This window comes from Schistocerca serialis, chromosome 7, assembly GCF_023864345.2.
Source record: "Schistocerca serialis cubense isolate TAMUIC-IGC-003099 chromosome 7, iqSchSeri2.2, whole genome shotgun sequence".
NCBI classification, from domain to species: domain Eukaryota; kingdom Metazoa; phylum Arthropoda; class Insecta; order Orthoptera; family Acrididae; genus Schistocerca; species Schistocerca serialis.
Window position 1 is genome coordinate 363,915,348 of NC_064644.1, and position 6,000 is coordinate 363,921,347.

Sequence of the window (6,000 nt, forward strand, 5' to 3'; positions counted from 1 at the left end):
AAATTTTGGTAAACTAGCTGTAATAAAGTTATTTAGCTAATAGGAGATAATAAAAACTCAGAAGCGTGAAATATATTAAAAACGCTAAGAAAAATTATTAAAGAAACTCAAGAAATTTACTATATTAGTATCGAGAATTGGGAAAAGTACTTCAGTGAATTATTGACTGAAAACGGAGTAGAATTAATAACGATATAAGAGAAACCAAAAATAATGGCAGCATTTCACCGACTGTGGAAGTAGTATAAAAATTTATTAAAACTTTTAGGACATGGAGTGCTACTGGGATTGGAGGCGTACCAACTGAACTAGTTAAATATGGTACATATAAATTACACGTTCTTTTGAAAGGCCTTTTTGAAAAATGCTTAAATGGTAAGGCTTTACAAGAAGAATGGAAAGTAGGATTTGTATCAGCAATCCAAAACAAAGGAAGAAAAGATGAGTGTGAGAACTACAGAGGAATAACTAATATATTTAGCAGACTTAAGGGAAGGACTATAAAAAAAAATTTTTAGAAACAAAATTTAAACAAATGGAGACCGAGGAACAGGATGACTTCAGAACAGGGAGGTCAACTATACAACATATAGTCTGCCTGCACCAAATAATTGAAAAGAAAAAAGTTAGAAGTCAACCCTTTCATTTAGTATTTGTAGACATAGAAGAAGTATATGATGAGATACCCACATGTAACTTGTGGCAAGCTGTAAAAGCGTTTAATGTTAGTTCCATTATAATTAAAGTAATTATGATTTTTTTATAAACACTCTATATGAAGAATAAAAGTACAAAATCATTTCTCTTCTGGTTTCAAAGTTACATAGAGATTACCTCAAGGATGCAGTTTGTCAACAACACTTTACCAAATATATACAGAAATAGCATTGAAAAATTGGAAAAGAATATGTAAAAACATGATGATCCCAGTAAATGATATTATCATACATTCACTATAATTTCTGATGTCCAGCTCATTTTGGTACAAGATAAAGAAGATGTAGTGTACATTACACGGAAATTAATGGATGAGTATAAAAAATGGGGACGTCAGTTTAACAAGACTATAACAAAATACATGGTAATAGGAGACGAAATCAAGATTTGACTCTGGAAGAAGTGATTGGAACCACTAAACGCACTGAAGAGTGCAAATATCAAGGAGTCAATGTCACACAAGAGGGAAAACAAAACAAGGTTATTAATTCGAGAAAAAATGCTGGGATGTTTACTATCGATACAGTAAATAGTATTTTATTGGACCAACAGATAAGAAAGGAAACAAAAAGAAAAATCTTCAACTCAATTGTCAGAAGCATTATGACATCCACATCAGAAGTGTGGACAGTTATATCGCAAATAACAAAAACATCGATGGCAACGAAGGTAGACTTTTGGAGGCTCTCCGTAGGAATATCTGGGAGATAAAGAATCAGAAATGTTGTCATCAGTAAAAAAAAGTACGTTATAAAGTCAACTGAAAATTTTATTGAAGAAATACAACTATTATGGTATGGACATACGGAAAGGAAAGATTACCACAGAGAATTATGAAATGGGAGCCACGAGAAAGAAATGAAAGAGGGAGACCGCTGACCACATGAATTCAAGGCATTCAGACCTCTATCAGAAGAAGAAATATTGAAGGAAATTTATGGGCGGATATAAAACTGGAGGATGAAAATGAAATATGATGTTTAATAATAATAAATACAAGGTTGTTGTATGAGAAAGGTAAACGTAGATTAGGGTGGTGAATGCAGGAATCTTGACAGAGGAGATAGGATACGACGATACGCAAGGGAGAACGAGAGGGAGAGAGAAAAAAATTGTTCAAATCTGTGTGAAATCTTATGGGACTTAACTGCTAAGGTCATCAGTCCCTAAGCTTACACACTATTTAACCTAAATTATCCTAAGGACAAGCACACACACCCATGCCCGAGGGAGGACTCGAACCTCCACCGGGATGAGCCGCACAGTCCATGACTGCAGTGCCCTAGACCCTAGACCGCTGGGCTAATCCCGCGGGGTAGAGAGAGAGATAGAGAGAGAGAGAGAGAGAGAGAGAGAGCAGTTTTGTCGAAGGTTCATGACAGACGACCCTGACAATTATTGAAGACGAGCCCCCACTGACAATACCGTTTGCGCTTGTAAACAGACTACAACAAACGATACTGGCAATGACAGTTAACAGATTGCGACGACAGATTCTCTCCAGAATTAATGATACAGACTATGACGGTCGGCAGTGACGACAGAATGCTTACACAGTAACACCATAGCTGCTGCAATCGGTGGAAAACAGATACTGTCGTCACCTGTTGACACAGAAAGCAATGATCGATATACGGCGGATGTCGAAAGACGACACCAATTTCACTGCTTTCAACGGCCGTCATTAATAACGTGGAGCTCTTGTCGGTCTGTTACATGAAAATGACAGTCTATTGTAAGAGACACAGAATCCAAACCTCGGTGCTTCATCACATTTTTGTAGGTGATGATCAACTTTGTTTTATACCCAGATGATAGACATAACTAGAAATGTAATCATTCTAAATGAAAGCAATCTGACTGATCTTTTCGTCATTTACTTTAATCAACAGTTCGATTCACTATTAAGTTTTTCTGCAGAGGAAAAGCCAATGTTAAACCCAACACTATATAAATAATAACGCACACGCACACACACACACACTTACACATAAATACACACGCGCGAGCACTATGGCATTTGTGCCCATGATCAAACGTTATTTTATTAGATTACATCATACCATGTAGAATGATACACTGCTGTACTCCAAAGTTGGGCCACGTAGCTTTATTACAGTAGCTGCCGATTCCTCCATTTGCCTTTCAATGCTCCTTTTGGTACCATGAATGGCGGAGGAGAATACCCATTGAGACAACCTTATAAGAAATAGATATTCAGACCTCTTAGCTTTGAATTAACTTACAGGTGAACTGGACATTCTCTTTACGAGTTGGGCAACGTAGCCATCCACACGCAGCAGTTCGCGGAAAAACACTTGCGTTGTTAGCATGTCAGACGCAGCTATGTGCCACTACAGTAATAATATTTGCCTCACAGAAATTAATTACTTAGTCAGGCAATGGAGTGAAATCAAAGAGCAGCTGTTTCTCTCTCTCTCTCTCTCTCTCTCTCTCTCTCTCTCTCATACACACAAACACACACACACACACACACACACACACAATCACACACACACACACACGTACCTACTAGGCCAATATTCCAGAATGGTTATGCTACGGTTAAAGTTCCCTTGTCATTGACAGACTACAGTAGGGGGAAGTGTTGCCGACTTGCAGCCAGACACGCTCCACAAGCCGTCACACGTACTTACAAAATAGGCACCACAGCAAGTGGGTAGCATTGGAAAAAAAGCTACCATTGGGTGGCTGCTAGCTCCTATCACTCAACACTCGACTCGCTGAAACGTCAGTCACGATATAATTAGTAGTAATCGAATTTTAATAACATTTCAATGGGTTAACTACAATTACACTGTATTCCATCTATGAATCACACTCACTAATTATGCCATAGCAGTGTTATATGTTACAGTGCGCGTGTACAAGTTACTGTCATTTTTTTTTTCAGAAAAAGTTATTTTAGATTGGCTCACTAAGACTGTATCACAACATATATACAGCTATACTTTTCCCGCTACGTCAAACCAAACATTTCTCTTCCTTTAGAGCAAGATATCCTTCACTGAATCCGACTGAAACCTCGTTGTCAAATACCAAAAAGTTTGCTTCCAACGAAACTTTATCACAGTTCCTTCATCAGCGAATATTGCCCTAGAAAGCAGTACTACCAATTTAGCTGTATATAGAGAGAATGCATGACAGTGTACCTGTTACAGTTTTCTGGTGATAACCCTAACGGTACTTGAGGATAATTCCCCTGCGTAGGCGTAGTACTGTCTCCTGCCTATGAAGAAATTGTGACACTATTCGAAAGTTCACGAACTGAAATGTGTACATTTTTCAAAGCAGAGTTTTAACAGTCCCAATTGTGAACAGTCCATGTTGCTTCTTTTTGGATTCCATTGTACCTCCTGATGAGACCTGAGCCTTGGCTGCCTCGAGTCATGCTTGTCTTGGGTTAAACCTTGGTTGCAGTCCTGTAGTTTTATTTCTCCTGCGGTTATCGCGGTAATTTTGCTGTCCTCTCTGTGAATGGCAGCAGTAGTGTGTATCGATACTAGTGCTGCTGTACTATCGTGGCGTGGCGGATATTGTTTCCAGCTGGGCGGTGTGTGACCAGTCGGTCGGTTGGCGTGGAGCAGTACTCTGGCCGGGGCCGCTGGTGGTGTGCATGGGCGGTTGGAGTGTGAGGTGCTGTTTGCGAATGCTACAAGGTTCGTCGCCCACCGATCTTGGACATGAAAGCTGAGTCCTCACTTAACCTACTATCCAGCCTCAACTGTTTGCATTTCTTCGTTTGATCCTGTTTATCGTTTTTGGGACATTCCCGTGAGCAACAACGTGTGTGGATTCAAGTCGGCTAAGATTCCTGCCATCTTCCTGTGACGTTTAACTTAATGTATTCCCTGTTATTGAAGTTGACCAACGGTATCTTCTGCAGTGTGGGCGTTCACGTTCCGGTTACCTGCCCTTGTCGTTGACGTAATTTTCGGCAGTGTATTTTTCTCGTCGTGTTGTTGCAGACCAGTACGTCGTGTAGTTCGACAGCTGAGTTGTTGATGGTCTTTGTGGACGCCAATATTCTGTGTGTCGTTCTATTAAAATCTTGTGGTCGCTTTGCTGGTTGCGTGGAGTGGAACTGATTTTGTTGATTGGTCAGTTGTCTGTCAGTCGGTTGGGTTGCCTTCCGATTAAGAAGTCTTTGGACAGGCTGCCTGGCTCACCTAAACGGTCGTTATGTATTCCAATCTCAGGCCGACCCTAGGAAACTTCTGAGAGCCGTTCCTTGTGTGTTACACAGTAATTTCTCTGGTTGGGTTTTAATTATTCGGTTGATGTGTGTCCTTCAGCCGAGCATCAATATCTCTTAAATTAATGTTCTTGTCTTGCCCTTATACAGGGCCTTCAGCCGAATTTTAGATGAGATGTTTTAAGATAAGGCCTTCTGCCTTTTAAATTGAAACTCTTTTTCTAAGCCTTAAGCTGTTAAACATATTTTGTTGACATGTGGTCTTCAGCCAAGTATTAATATCTCGTAAATTAATGTTCTTGTCTTGTCTTAAGGCATGAGATTTTTATTCTTTATAGGGGCCTTCAGCCGAATTTTGTATGAAATGTTTTAAGATATGGCCTTCTCCCTTTTAAAATTGAGACCCTTCTTTCTAGGGCTTAAGCCGTTAAATTGTTTGCTGATGTGCGACCTTCAGCCGACTTTAAATGTCTCTTAAATTAATGTCCATTTCTTGCCCTTGAGACATAAGATTGTTATGCTTTTGTATGAGGCCTTTAGCCAAATTTTGCATGAAGTGTTTTAAGATGAGGCCTTCTGCATTTTCATTGTAACTCTTCTTATTGCTTAATAGGCTACCTCCAGTCAAGTTCCATTAAAATTAACTTACTTAGGACTTCAGCCTGTTTATGTTGAATCTCTGGAAAAAATTTTGGGTGAAATCTCCAGAAGAACCTTGTAGTTCAATTTCTCGCTTAGGTCTTGTGTCTTGGATTTTGACTGTGGCCTTCAGCCGATCTAAAGTTAATCAAGGGATGTCGATCAAAGTTCTGAGGGCTTTGCATCCTTTTTGTAATATTCTGTGTTGATAAATAAAGTTCTATGTTGAGTGCAACTGACAGCACCTTATATGGGCCCCTTTGCACAACCTAATCCGCTCTGTCCGCTAGCTGAGGCATTTCAAGACTATCGTTGTGTTTATATTTATTTTGCATGACCTACAGATTTCTACAGTAAAATGATAACTGTATTGTAAAACCCCTTGCCCAAAGCACAAGCAGTGTATGATACGTACTAGCTTTCTTTAT